The sequence below is a fragment of the Saimiri boliviensis genome, chromosome 3 (genome assembly GCF_048565385.1).
Source record: "Saimiri boliviensis isolate mSaiBol1 chromosome 3, mSaiBol1.pri, whole genome shotgun sequence".
NCBI lineage: Eukaryota > Metazoa > Chordata > Mammalia > Primates > Cebidae > Saimiri > Saimiri boliviensis.
In genome coordinates this window covers 130,003,816-130,019,192 of record NC_133451.1, presented here as the reverse complement: position 1 = coordinate 130,019,192, position 15,377 = coordinate 130,003,816, and the positions used below count along the sequence as shown (strand labels likewise).

Genomic DNA, 15,377 nt, shown 5'->3' with positions numbered 1-15,377 from the left:
GCTCCCACTACTAAGTAAGAACATGCATCAACCTGTAAAATTTAAATTGTGACCATTTCTGAAAGGTAGACAAAGAATTATTTTTTTGGTCAATCATTTAGCATTTGCTTACTTTCTCCTGTGAGGGCAACATTGTGGTAGACACTGTGTAAATCACAGGTAGAGTCTTCCTGTGATTGTTGACCACACCCATTCCTTACAGGTTCTAAAGTAAAGGAGAAATATATAAAAGAGCTAAATAGAGAACAAAATGCTTGATTCGTGACCAGCCTGGGCAACATGGTAAATCCACTTTAAGACCAATAAAGAAAAAAAAAATTAGTGGGTGTGGTGGCACGTGCTTGTAGTCCCAGTTACCAGCCACTCAGGAGGCTGAGGTGAGAGGATCTAAAGCCCAGAAGGTGGAGGTTGCAGTGAGCGATGATTGTGCCATTGCATTCCAGCTTGGGCAATAGAGGGAGACCCTGTATCAAGAAAAAATTCTGTGAAGTTTATGCTAATTAAATATAAGAAAAATGATGGTCAAAATTGCTTGAAAGAAAACTTTGATATGAATGAGAGATTGTGTTTATCCATGTGCTTAAATAATAAAGGAGCATCCTTGTCTGCGAAGTTAAAAGAGTTGATATAGACACTTCCAAATTCATACAGAGGAGCTCCATTTAATTCCTAGCTCAGCCTTGGTAGGATTTATACAAAGACGTTTTTAAGGTTGATTTTGAACTTTCCTAGTGATATAATCTCAGAGTAGTAAATCAGAAACTGGTTGGGGTGGCCTGTTGGACTGAGAACTAGAGGTCATGGGGCAGAGTGCATTTCTTCCTTTTTATTTTTATTAAAATGGCCAAGGGTCCCCAACACTACCTTAGATTCAAAAATTCACTAGAAGGACTAATAGGATTCAGCATAGAGCCATAGCCATGATAAGATTTATTACAGTAAAATTATCCAAAGCAAAATCAGCAAAAGAAAAAGGTGCATGGACAAAGTTCAGAGAAAACCAGGCTCAAGCTCCCAAGGGTCTTCCCCAAAGGAGTCTCACAAGATGTGGTTAATTCACCCAGCAATCAGCTGTGAGAATATATATGAAATGTTGTCTGTCCAAGAAGCTCATTAGAGACTCAGTTGCTAGGGTTTTTATTGGTGGCTGATCATCTAAATATCCTCTGCTTACTCCATACCCAAATTCTGCACTCCCTGAAGAAAAACAGGTGTCCAGTAGACATCACATTGTTTGCATGAATATTTTAGGCGCAGTATATTGCTCTTACCTGTTAAAGAATGATAGGAGCACTCCAGAAACCCAAGTTACCAAATGCTAGCCCATGGCCATCTTCCAAATAGTCCTTTCTAAGGATAGATAGCTATCTCAGTACAGGCCTATTATTTAAGTGTCTACTACGTACTGGATTTGTTTCTCCCAACTGTGTGGATTATTAATATTTTGCCCAGTTTTAGTAATTATTCTAGAAACCAATACGGAAAAGTGGAAGAAATAAATCCATTTGCATTTTCTTCCCTGCCCTGCCCTGCCCTCCCCTCTTCACCCCTCCCCTCACCTCCCTTATGGAGTTTTGCTTTTGTTGCCCAGGCTGGAGTGCAATGGCTCAATATTGGCTCACTGCAACCTCTGCCTCCTGGGTTCAAGCTATTCTCCTGCCTCAGCCTCCCAAGTAGCTGGGATTACAGGTGCCTGTCACCATGCCTGGCTGATTTTTTGTATTTTTAGTAGAGACGGGGTTTCGCAATGTTGGTGAAGCTGGTCTTGAACTCCTGACCTCAGGTGATCCACCTGCCTTGACTTCCCAAAGTGCTGGGATTACAGATGTGAGCCACTGCACTCAGCCTCCATTTGCATTTTCATGAGTAAAACTTTTAAAGATTATGTTGAAAATATAGAAATTAATACATTTACTGTGGCTTATATATAGTCTTGCTACATCTTTTTCCACTAAACTCTTGCATATTTAATAAGAAAATTAAGATTGTTTCATATTTGATATATTCTATACTTTATTGAATTTTATTAGTTGCTTTTATGTTTTTTTCTTAAACTTTCAATTTTGAGATAACTGTAGATGCACAGGTATTTGTAAGAAATATACCCTCCAACCAGTTTTTTCCAGTGGTAATATAGTGCATAACTATAGTATAATATCACAATCAAGAAACTGACATTGGTATACTCCACAGATTTATTCATATTTCACCAGGGAAGGGAAGGGAAGGGCAGGGAAGAAAATGCAAATGGACTTATTTCTTCCACTTTTCCATATTGGTTTCTAGAAGAATTACTAAAACTGGGCAAAATATTAATAATCCACACAGTTGGGAGAAACAAATCCAGTACGTAGTAGACACTTAAATAATAGGCCTGAACTGAGATAGCTATCTATCCCTAGAAAGGACTATTTGGAAGATGGCCATGGGCTAGCATTTGGCAACTTGGGTTTCTGGAGTGTTCCTATCATTCTTTACAGATAAGGGTGATATACTGTTCCTAAAATATTCATGTGCATGTGTGTATGTCTTTAGTTTTATGAAATTTTCTCAGATGTGTAGATTCTCATAACTTCCACCACAGTCAGTGTAGAGAACTGGTTCATCACCGTAAGGATTCCTTGTGCTAGTGCTAGTCTTTCTAACCGTACTCTCCCTCCATCCCCAGTCCACTCCCTCACCCCTCAAAACTACTAATCTTTTCTCTATAATTTTATCATTTTAAGAATGTTCTATGAATGAAATCATACAGTATGCCACTTTTGGGACTGGGTTTTTTCATTCAGCTTAATTCCTTTGAGATCCATCCAAGTTGCTTGCATCAATAGTTCATTCTTTTCTATTGCTAAGTAGTATTCCATGGTATGGATGTGCCATGGTTTGTTTCACCATTCACCCATTGACAGGCATTTGGGTAGTTTTGGCTCTTACAAATAGAGCTGCTATAAATATTTACTCATTTTGCAATGAAGAGAAATTTTTAGTTTTCTCTAATAAATGCCCAAGAGTGCGATTGCTGGGTTACATATAATTGCATGTTCATTTTTATAAGAAACTGCCAAATTATTATCTCATAAGAAAAGTATGAGAGATACATTTTTTCCACATCCTCGCAAGCATTTATTATTGTTGCTGTTTAGCCATTCTGATAGACTGGTAATATCTCCTTTTGGCTTTAATTTTAATTTACCTAAAGTCTAATAATGTTGAAAATATTTTCATGTGCTCTGTTATTCTCTGTATATCCTCTTAGAGAAATGTTTATTGTTCATTTTATAATTAATTTTTTTATCAAAAAATAGTTAACTTTTGAGAGTTCTTTATACTAGGTATTAGTTATTTGTCAGATATTTGTAAATATTCTAATCTCTAGCTTGTCTTTTCATCTTCTTAACAGGATATTTCACAGGGCAAAATTTTAAATTTTGATGTTCAATTTATTAATGTTTCTTTTTATGAATCGTATTTTTGTGTCAAGTGTAAGAACTTTTATTCTACTTAGCCTTATGTCCTGATGATTTTCTCCTAGTTTTTTCTAAAAGTTTTATAGTTTTATATGTTATATACTTAAAGTGACTGCCTAGAGCAGCAATTTTAACCAAAAAAATACCACCTTAGAATTACCTGCAAACGGTGACACACTAGACGTGTTTTGCCACTGTATAATTGTCAAGTTTGTGTGAATACATGTACTCTGTTGTAGGGTACAGACTGCTTGCTGCTAGTGGTGAGAAGTAGTAGACTGAGACAGAAATAGGGTTTAAATATTTACCAAATTGTCATTCTTTGAATTAAACTTTATCATGTGTCCATCTCAACTTACTTCTTTTATTTGACCTGAACAATTGAAACGATGAGAAACAAAACACAGGAAAAGTTATAGTAAATAATGTGGTATTCCTTATTTATTTTTTTACAAATCTGAAATTAAAAACGTATTTTTAGTAGCAGAAAGGCCATTTTATCTTGTAGAATTGCATTTTGTGAGTGCTTATTCAGAGATATCTCAGGAAAAAATTTCCATTTCAGATTTTAAATGAAAATATGTAACAATGGTTAGGCCATTATAGTGGCTCCTCTCCAAGCCACACTTTATCTCTAATCTCGTGCATCCCTAACAAGATCAAGCACATCTTCAAACTCAATTCCATGTAATGTCTGATTCTGAATGTTTTTATTTTTAGCAAATTCTGCTTGACACAGAAATCCATTAAATTAGGCTTTTAGCTTGCAATGGCTTTCTTTCTGTGGTTTCCACACACCAGAATACAGTTCACTTCCTGGCAGCTAAAAAGGTTGACTTTTTGAACCTTTCTCAGAGGGAAAAAAGTCTCCGCTTCTAATGCAAAAGTTAAAATTGCTGCGAAGGTTTTCTATGTCTGTGGATCTGGAGTCCGGAGCAGTGCCGTTAAAATGTATCGCACTGTTAAAAATGACCTAACTGCCCTCTAGGTGGCACACTACCATTATTTTTTTCTTAGCTTCCGGCACGTACTTGCTTATCACCAAATCACCAAGTAGCCCAGATACCTGTTCCTAGTTCCAAGAATCATCCAATTCTCAAATTTAATCGACTTCTATCTCTTCTAAAGTTATCTTGGACTTCTATTTTGTTTTGATTAACACTGATGTCATGTCTCAGTGTTCAGACATTCTATGTCAATTATTTAAAAACATACTAGTGTTTCCACCCTAATAAATTTTGTATATACTTAAACATACTCTAAATTCACTGGTATTTATACACGGAATATGCCCTATAGTGCTACTAATATAATTAAAATCTAAGAATGTAAATTTAAAGCAAGTTTATTTTATACCATTTCTGAACTAAATGACATTATATAGACAAAATGTATAAGCTACATTTTTATGGCATATGTAAAATTTTGCTTAAAGTTAGCATTTATGTGAATTGATTATTGATTTGAGAGTCAAAAACATCACAAACTATTAACTAGTATGTCTGATAACCTTCCCATGCATAAATTGTCTATCAAAAATTAAAGTGAAAACTCTTAGTTATACTGAAAGGCATTATTTGTTTTATAGTCCTTTAAATGGTAAGTTTTGTTTCATAATAATTTTTGAAAAAAATTAATTTCAAATTATATTTTATTGTGTCATAGGATTTTTGAGGTAAAATTTAAATATGAATTAGTATGTCATTTTGAAATAAAATTTTAGCAGTTGGAGAATTTCAGATTGGCTTATTTTTAGTGTGTGTAACAAATAAAGTCAGAATACATTAGAACCAGTAATATTTTCATTGTGTCATAAGAAAAATTTTGGAAATAGTGTGCTCTCTAGATTTATAGTATTATACAAACCAAGAAATAATGTAATCTTCATATATCTAATAAACACATTTCAATGAAAAAGAGCCATCTTCTGAGGTTATATGGAATATAAGTCACAGAAACTGGATGGAGAGACAAGTTTTCATAGCTGCTGGATGCTTTTAGTCATGGGGCCACAAAGAAATTAATCTTGAGAATGATGACAAAATATGGAAGAAATTTCTTACCCTCACATGTTCTTTGTTATTTATTCTAACCCTGAAATTCCTATATGTCCTCTGTAGTTCTGACAAACACTCGTAAGTGCTAATTAGCACTGATGTTCCCTGGAAGAAATAATTTAATTGTATACATATATATGTATGTATACCTGTTCCTAGTTCCAAGAATCATCCAATTCTCAAATTTAATTGATTTCTATCTCTTCTAAAGTATGTATGTATACATACGTATATATGTATGTATAATGTATACATACGTATATATGTATGTATAATGTATACATACGTATATGTATGTATAATGTATGCATACATATATGTATGTATAATGTGCTGGAGAAAATCTTTGCTGACCACATATCTGACCAAAAATATAAATGTCTGTAATATCTTGTAGCTAGAATACATAAAGAACTGAAAACTCAACAATAATAAAAACGATCCAATTAGAAAATGAGTAGACACTTCACTGAAGAGGGTATGCAGATGGCAAATAATCTCATGCAAATATATTCAACACCATTAAACATTAGGGAAATAAAAATTAAAACCATAATGAAATATGACTATGCCCCTGTCAGATGGCTAAAAGACAGTGATAGCCCCAGATGCTGATGAGGATTCTGAGAAACGGGATCAGTCATATTTTGATGGTGGAAATGTAAAATGGTACAGTCACTGTAGAAAATAGTTTGGCAGTCTCTTATAAAAATCAATGTGTTAAAGGAAAAATTTTAGATAAATTCAATTTAGCAGATAATCACTTAACTCTGAACAAAGAACAATATATGAATCGAGTAGCACCATGAACAATGTGGGCAGGCACTATTTGTAGACAGAAAGAGAAGTAACATATAGAAACAGCTTGGTTGCTTACAGCTCAGCATTTGCCTTAAATTAACATGGTCTGATCAGTTGGAAGCCTGTGATTGGCTGCAGCTTGGCTGCTGTGATTAGCTGTGACTTTTGTTACAGTAGATTCTTGTTACAGAAATATATTCTTGAGTTAGGTTTCAGTTTGTTCACATATTAAGTTTGCTTGCGCTTCCCTCAGTATGGCAGCAGATTTAGGCCAAATTTAATTTAGTTTAACACATGCAATTACTGTATGACCTATCAATTGTACTCTTAGATATTTATCTCAGTGAAATAAAAACATAGTCTAAACAAAAACCTGCCTGTGAATGTTTACAGTAATTTTATTGGTAATAGCCAAATGGCCTTAATGGGTGAATGGTTGAAGTGTGATACATTTGCACTATGGAATACTGCTCAGCAATTAAAAAGAAAAAGTTAGTCCTGCATGGAATCACCTGAATGAATCAAAAGACAATAATGTTCAGTAAAATCATAAAAGATGACATACTGCATGATTTCCCTTATATATCACTCTTGAAATAACAAAACTGCAGAGGTAGAAAACAAGTTGTTGCCATAAAAGGTTAGAAATGGGAGAGTGGGTGTGGCTCTAAAGAATCATCACAGGAGAATCTTGTGGTGATAAAACTGCTCCATATCTTGATTGTGATATCTTGTAATATCTTGATTCCATATCTTGGTTGTTACATTAATATATACATGTGATGATATTGCCTGAAAATGTAAACACACACACACACACACACACACACACACACACACACACGCAAAACTGACAAATTCTTAACTCTGTGGGTTGTAGCAGAGTCAGTTTCCTTGTTATTATATTATACTATAGTTATGCCAGATGTTAAAACCGAAGGATGCTGGATAAAAGGGGCATGGAACCACTTCAACCTCTTTTTAATAAATCTTTCTATAAATATACAATTATTTCCAAACCAAAAACTGATATGCTTATTTTTTCAAGAAATTATGCTATGCTAATCTCCCAGAGAGTGAACTAATTACTATTTTTGTTATCTTTATAATTACATAAATTTGATTTTAAAAAGAGACACAATTTCTAGACACAAAAGTATAAAATGCAAAAATGTTTAAATCATTTTTTTTTTTCAGGAATTTGCACTCTTAAGCTTTTCACCGTGTCATACATGTTCTAGGACTATTCTCACTTAATAGTTTCTTAGCATTCTGTTTCTTTGCCTTATGTGAGGTGTAGTCTGAAATTTATTTTCCTCTCCATTTGATCTAGATTAAGCTATTTGGCTCCGGCTCCTAAGAAATCCCAAAATACTATGAATCATAAATGAAGGGATGTATGTGATAACTCACATGTAGACTTTTATGATTCTGGAAGAACTCTTAATGTATCCCTAGTGAAAACATTGACTTTATGTTAACGTAAATTTCTAATATCATACCATTGGTATTACTAGAAATTTTCTAAATGTTTCTAAGAAAACATAAATGGATTATGTAAAAAAAATTTAATTTTTCAAGACCAACTAAAATCACAACAGCAAGATTGTGGCTTTGAAAAATGATCATTTATTTTAAGGGAGCATTCAATCTCAACATCTTGGTTCTTATGTCTTATATAGGGATTCTAGAACGAATCTCCTTTGAGACTGGTCTTCTTGAACTAAGGACATATTTTAGGGCCAACTTCATCAGTTTTTAAGCAATTAAAAATCTTTGACCTGTTTACAGACCTGAGAGGCTTTGGGGCTGAGCTTTTTAAACTTCTTGATGAACGACTTCTCCCTTAAGAGCCCAAATCTTCTCCTCACTGCTTGGAATATAAGATAGTGTGTGTGTGACCCACAGGGCCAATCAGTCAGAATTAGACCAGAATGGCATTTATTAGGCATCCTTCTGCAGTGTGTGTGGGTGGTTTGGGGTGGCTATTTGAGTAGGAAGAATAAAGTGGCCAAGACATGTATCAAAATGGGCAGGATAGATTTTTTAGTGTTGCATATCATGCCATGGCTTAGGCCAGATGCACATTTCTCTGTATTAGGAAAAATTTATAATTTAAAACCTCTAAATACTATGGTAGGATACTGGGTTTAGAATCAAGATCTTTGAGTTAGAGATGTCTAATCCAGATTGACTTTCTAATGTTCCAGTTTTATGATCTTGTATGAAGTTAATTTTGTGTTCTTTAATACTCTCATGTATAAAATGAGGCCTGTAATACTGTCTTAAAATAGCTTTCATGAGGATTAAGTAGATTAATGTACATGTGAAATTAAATTTCAAAATGTAAATGTCTATTTAAATATAAGATGCTATTGCTCTTTAGCAATCATTATGACTTAGTTAATATATGTACATTTATATGTGTGATGTGTATGTGAGTATATTATGTATGTGTATGTAAATGTACTTTTTAAACCAGTACATGTCCAGTGCCCAGCATATAGAAGACACTTAATAAATATATACTGAATGAGTAGATAAATGAACTTAAAACAGAGTGTTCAAATATAAGGAACTTACTCTAATTTAATTGGTATCAGGTAAAGAAAAAACACAGAAACTGAACAGGAACTGAATTATAGCATCTATATGAAATTAAATAATTTTAGAAATGGTGGTAAATGTTTTTTAAGATTTTTGTTTGTATTGGCACAGATATAAGCATCAATCATGACATCTTTCTGCTCACAAACCTTAAGTAACTCCCGTTGCTCCTATTGCTAAGAAGATAAAATCCAATTCTTTTGCTTGGCACTAACCTTTTCAAATTTATTTTCCATATTACAATCTTGCTTCATTTGGATATTTCTTATGTATTACCCAACTTTCCCCTTTCCCTGCTCTCTTGCCACCTTGCCTGTGTCCAGCCTTTATCCTCATTTTGAAATGCCCTTCAACTTACTTCTATAGAATCCAGTCCCACCCATCTGTCAAGTTCTGTCCCTAATGCCACTGCCTGTATGGAGCCTATGTAGATATCCTCTGATAGAGGTAACCTCTTTCTACCTATTTATTCATTCTACTTTATGTTTGCCCTCTTGAGACCTTTGCCACCTCCTAATTTAGATTATAAACATTTTTGGTAGCAGAGTCTATGTCTGATTTACTTTGATATTTTCAAAATTTCCTGCATTGTAAATATACAATTGCTTCTTTATTGAACAAACTGAATATGCATTGTCATGCTTCTGCTTGTGAAAGACATGCATTTTTCAATAACTGTTATACACAATAAAGATTATATAGGTGTCCATGATTTTGGCATGCTTATCATCATTATGGTTAATTGATTTTAGCAAAAGTACCAAGGTAATTCTATTGGGAAATGACTATTTCTTTTCAAGAAATAGTTCTGGAACATTTGGATACTTTATGCCAAAAGCAAAGCAAAGTAAAACAGAAAAAACAAAGAAAAAAAGGAATTTAAACTCTTACTTCACCAATAACAAAAATTAACTTATAATGGATTATATTCTTAAATGTAAGCACTAAAAATATAAAACTTCCAGAAGAAAACACAGAAGAAAATCTTTATGTTCTTGAGTTATGCCAAGAGGTCTTATATTTGGCATCAATAGCAAGATCATAGAAGGAAAATTAGACTTTAAATTAAAAATTAAATGTTTGTTCCTCAACAAACACTAGTTAGAGAGAAGAAAAGACAACCTAGAGAATTTGAGGAAATATATGTTAATCATATATCTGAGAAAGGACTTGTACCCAGGATATATGAATAAACCAAGTGCTATCAATTATATGGAGAAATGAGAATCCTGATACATTGTGGAAATGGAATATAACACAGCCACATTGGAAAGCAGTTTTATCATATCTTTATAAAGTTAAACATATACTTGCCATGTGATGTAGAATTTTACCTTTAGGTATTTACCCAATAGAAATGAAAACAAATCTCCCCACAGAGACTTCTGTGGGAATGTGGATAGTAGCATTGTTCATGATAGCTCCAAACTAAAAGCAATTTAGATGCCCATGTCCAACTGATGAATATATGAACAAAATGAAGCATATCCTTACAATGGGATATTTTCTGGTAATGAAAAGGAACAAAATAGTGGTGCAGGTAACAACATTTATGAACCTCAGAAATGTCATAAGTGAAAAAGTATGTATGTAATGATTAAACTTGCAAGTTTCTATATGAGACAAAAATATAGAAACAGAGAGCGGATCAGTGATTGCCTGGTGCTGGGAGTGGAGGCTGCCAACAAATGATGATGCTGGAACTTTTTGGGGATAATGGAAATGTTTTAAAATAGAATTGGAATGTTTTAAAACTACATTAATGTAATAAAACTCATTGTTATACTGACAGTGGGTATATTATACGGTGTGTAAATTACACTTCAGTATATCTGATGAGAGAAGGAGAGATTTTATTTAAATTTTGGGATCAGATAAAGTTTAAGGAAATAAAATATAAGCTTAGACCTAAAATATGAATAGGAATTAGGGAACAAAATGGCTGTTAAACAGAATAAGATCATATCAAACAGGCAGGGAGGCACTAAAAATTTACTTGAATGAATGAATAAATAAAGGAAGTAAGGATTGGAAACTTAATTGAAAAGAACTTACAGCCTCTCAAAATCATTATGATTTGAATTATTTCCGTGTTAGAAATATATGTTATACCTTTTATTGAGTCCAAATCTGCTTTCCTATAGATTATATTTATTGATCCTATTTCTCCAAATCTGGACCTATGCAGATCTAGCCTTTCATAAGTTTATATAAGACTAGCACACTATTTTATTGTCTTCTCCAGGATACACTCCATAATTTAACCATTTCTTACCTGACTTGCTTTATTCATCACTTACTAACTTCAATATACAATATCAAGTGTGCAAAGATTATTTCAATTTATCTTCACAATAGCTTAATGAGGTAGGTCCTATATTATCCTCATCTTACATATGAGGAAAGAGAATCAAAGAGTATTAAGTAACTTGACAAAAAATTACACAACTTACAAGGGCTGCAGTGACTCCCTGGTATCCTAACCATCATGTTGTATTACCCTCCGTGAAAATCAGAACCATTGTATGTCCTGTCTAATGCAATGCCTAAGTGCCTGCCAGGAAGATAAACTTGCTAGTAAGGAAGACATGAATTTTTTTTCTTTTTTTTTTTTTATTGCATTTTAGGTTTTGGGGTACATGTGAAGAACATGCAAGATTGTTGCATAGGTACACACATGGCAGTGTGGTTTGCTGCCTTCCTTCCCCTCACCTGTATCTGTCATTTCTCCCCATGCTATCTCCTCCCACCTTCCCACCCCCCATCCCTCCCCCATTTCCCCCCAACAGACCCCAGTGTGTAGTGCTCCCCTCCCTGTGACCATTCATTCTCATTGTTCAACACTGCCTGTGAGTGAGAACATGCCGTGCTTGATTTTCTGTTCTTGTGTCAGTTTGCTGAGAATGATGGTTTCCAGGTTCATCCATGTCCCTACAAAGGACATGAACTCATCGTTTTTGATGGCTGCATAATATTCCATGGTGTATATGTACCACATTTTCCCTATCCAGTCTATCATCGATGGGCATTTGGGTTGGTTCCAGGTCTTTGCTATTGTAAACAGTGCTGCAATGAACATTCGTGTGCATGTGTCCTTATAGTAGAATGATTTATAATCCTTTGGATATAAATCCAGTAATGGGATTGCTGGGTCAAATGGGATTTCTATTTTTAGGTCATTGAAGAATTGCCACACTGTCTTCCACAATGGTTGAACTAATTTACACTCCCACCAACAGTGTAAAAGTGTTCCTATTTCTCCACATCCTCTCCAGCATCTGTTGTTTCCAGATTTTTTAATGATCGCCATTCTAACTGGTGTGAGATGGTATCTCAATGTGGTTTTGATTTGCATTTCTCTAATGACCAGTGATGATGAGCATTTTTTCATATGTTTGTTGGCCTCCTGTATGTCTTCTTTTGTAAAGTGGGAAGACATGAATTTTTTGTCTCAACTTTTATTTTAGGATCAGGGGATACATGTGCAAGTTTGTTATAAAGGTATATGGTGCAATGCTGGAAAATGTTGTGTGAATGAATCCACCACTCAGCTAGTGAGCATAGTACCCAAAAGGTAATTTTTCAACCCCTTTTCCATTCCCTCTCTCCTCCCTTTTGTAGTCCCTCATGTCTGTTGGTCCCATCTTTGTATCCATCTGTACCCAATGTTTAGCCCTCACTTATTAATGAGAGCATTTGGTATTTGATTTTCTGTTCTTGTGTTAGTTTGCTTAGGATGAAGTTTTCCAGATGTATCTATACTTTTGGAATTTTATTTTTTATGGTTGTAAGGTATTCCACGGTGTCTATGTACTGCGTTTTCTTTATTCAGTCCACCATTGATGGGCATCTAGTTTGATTCCTTGTCTTTACTATTGTGAATAGCATTGTAATGAACACATGGGTGCAAGAAGGAAGACAAGAATTTTAGTAAATGTTCTGCATGTAAGAATTTCAAATGGAATGTTAGACATGACTTGTCATGAATTTCCATGAAACTAATAAAGCTGCAGATTTAGGGACCCCAGCTTACATGTTTCTTCCAAAGATTTGTTCCCTAATTAGAGATTCAAAAATCTGGGTTATTTTTTTTTTGAACAAGGACCACCAAAATTGTCTAAGTGTATGCCCATAAAGCTTGTATCTGCTCCTGGGCATCATTTTTTGTTGTTGTTGTTAATTTTGTTGCCTATTCTTCCACCAGGAAGTTTTCTTGGCCTTTATTTCCAAACTTTTTCAATTTCTAAGTTCTTTGTCCTGCTCCTTTTGTATTCCTGTTTCTGATTAAAAACTATCTATTTGTCTTACTTGGATGAATTTATCTCTTTCCTTCCATGTTTTGGTCTTCAAATAGGTTTTCCCAAAAGTGGGATATTTTTCTCAAGGATAAATCCCACAAGAAAAGGATGATGATGATTATTATTTGCCTCAAAAAGTGACATTTATTCAAAGAAAAAAAATGACAAGATGTCCATTACTTGGCCCCCTTCCCTCTCCCCTCCTCCTGCTCCTTAGCTCCCCCATCTAGCTGGGGCTAGATGGCAGGACAGCCCCTCAGATGAGTTCAGCAACACTGAGGGGTATTTCCTCAATGGAGGTGTTGTAGAAGGTCTCTATGTCTTGAAGAGTCCTCTTGTCTTCTGTCACCATGTTAATAGCTACACCCTTAGGGCAAAACTGCCCACCTTGGCTGATTCTGTGGATATAGTTTTCCCTGTTGGTGGGAAGGTCATAGTTGATGACTAAAGAAACCTGCTGCACATCAATGCCTCTTGCCTACGTCAAGAAAGACAACTCTTTAGCATGTGCATGAGAATCTATCCTGAAGGGATGACATGTGGGTATCCATGTAAGCAGCCAAGGAAGGCAGAGGAAATAAGCATCCCTGTTCCCAAAAGACCTTAGGCATGCCAGATTCTATTACAAGTTGCCACTCTCCTGAGAGGGGCACTGGATGTCCCCTTGGAGAGGAATCACCCTGGATAAGAAAAGGAATTATTATGCCAATTCCTAAGATAAAAATTTCTCCAACGTCTTTACACAGATTTTTTCTTCCATTTACTTGCAGCATTGAACACAGGCTCTCCAACTTATTTCCATGCAAATATGAACAGGTCTGTTTTTCAGGAAAATGGTATAATCACCTATTGCTGTAGTATAATTTCAAGTCATGTTTCTGCCTTCTTAAGTCAAAACTATAATTTTGTATCATTCTCTTTTTTAAAATTCCAAATTCATATTGGTACTCATGATATAGATGATTAGGGCTAAAAGTACTATTCCCATTTCCTCCCATATTCTGTTTACATATGAATCACTTCATACAGTCTAAGCCCTTAGTCTTGTTTTCTTCTGGTTTGTTATAGAAGTAGATTAACAATGGGGTTTTCATATATATATATATATATATATGTGTGTGTGTGTGTGTGTGTGTGTGTGTGTATTGATCACAAATATTTTTAGAATGTGATGAAAAATATGGACTATCTCCATAAATTTAAACATATAAAACATACTATTTCTATACCATAAGGGAATTTACTTATTCTTTGAAGCCCACCTATAATTCCCCAGGTCCACAGATAATCAGACTATGTATCTTCATAGTACAATTACTAAAATCTGGAATAAGTAACATTATGTGCTGAATTACTTTGAAAATTTATTTTTATTCTCCATTGTGTTTTTTTTTTTTGTTATATTCTTTTAGATTTTTTTGAGGCAATGTTCTGCATATATGCAAATTGTTGGATCAGTATGTTCTTGAATCATTACCATTTTGCTGAGAGGACACTAGTAATGTAGTTGATTTAAGTCTTTAAGTCTCCTACTGAGGTTTATTTTTTTTCCAGAACAATGTGACTCTTCTCTTTTAAAACCCATTATGGGATGAAAAAGTCATTAGGATGTGAATGTGGATATCCTAGGAATTGATGTACTACATTTGGAGCTGTTATATTAATGAAAATGAGATTATTATAGAAATGAATCATATAGCCATAAACTTGTAACACTCAGTAGGATCCATTAGTATGTCAGTGGAAATGATGTGATGTTATCAAAGAAAATGTGATTTGTCTTAATGGAGAGAAAGTGTGAGCAGAACATATAGGTGAATTTTAGAAAATTCATAAGAGGATTTAAAAGCTAAAACTATTTCTATATCTTAAAAGTCTTTAAAATAGGTTCTATTGTTGAAGAATATTGCATGCATATAATGGTGTTATTTTTTATAGCAACTAACAAAGGTTGAAATTAATTACTGTAAGGCTGTTAATTTTTACCTATCTTTTAATATGTGCAGAATTTCTGCTGATGTATAGACATGTCTTCTTTGCCTGCATCTATATGGCAGCTTAAGACTCTGATATAATTTTTTTTCTCTGAAAGCCATTCAAGTCTCTAGTTTAAAAAAGAGCTTTGGTATAGAGGTTGAGGATAAAATAAA

The 15,377-nt window shown here is 34.2% G+C and overlaps 1 non-coding gene across 1 annotated transcript; it reads right to left on the bottom strand.

The window, feature by feature from the left end:
* Positions 1–13,774: 13,774 nt before the first annotated feature.
* LOC120367792 (small nucleolar RNA SNORA67) lies at positions 13,775–13,913 on the bottom strand. The gene has a single exon (XR_005582076.1). It is a non-coding gene; the product is annotated as a small nucleolar RNA SNORA67 (small nucleolar RNA).
* Positions 13,914–15,377: the final 1,464 nt, after the last annotated feature.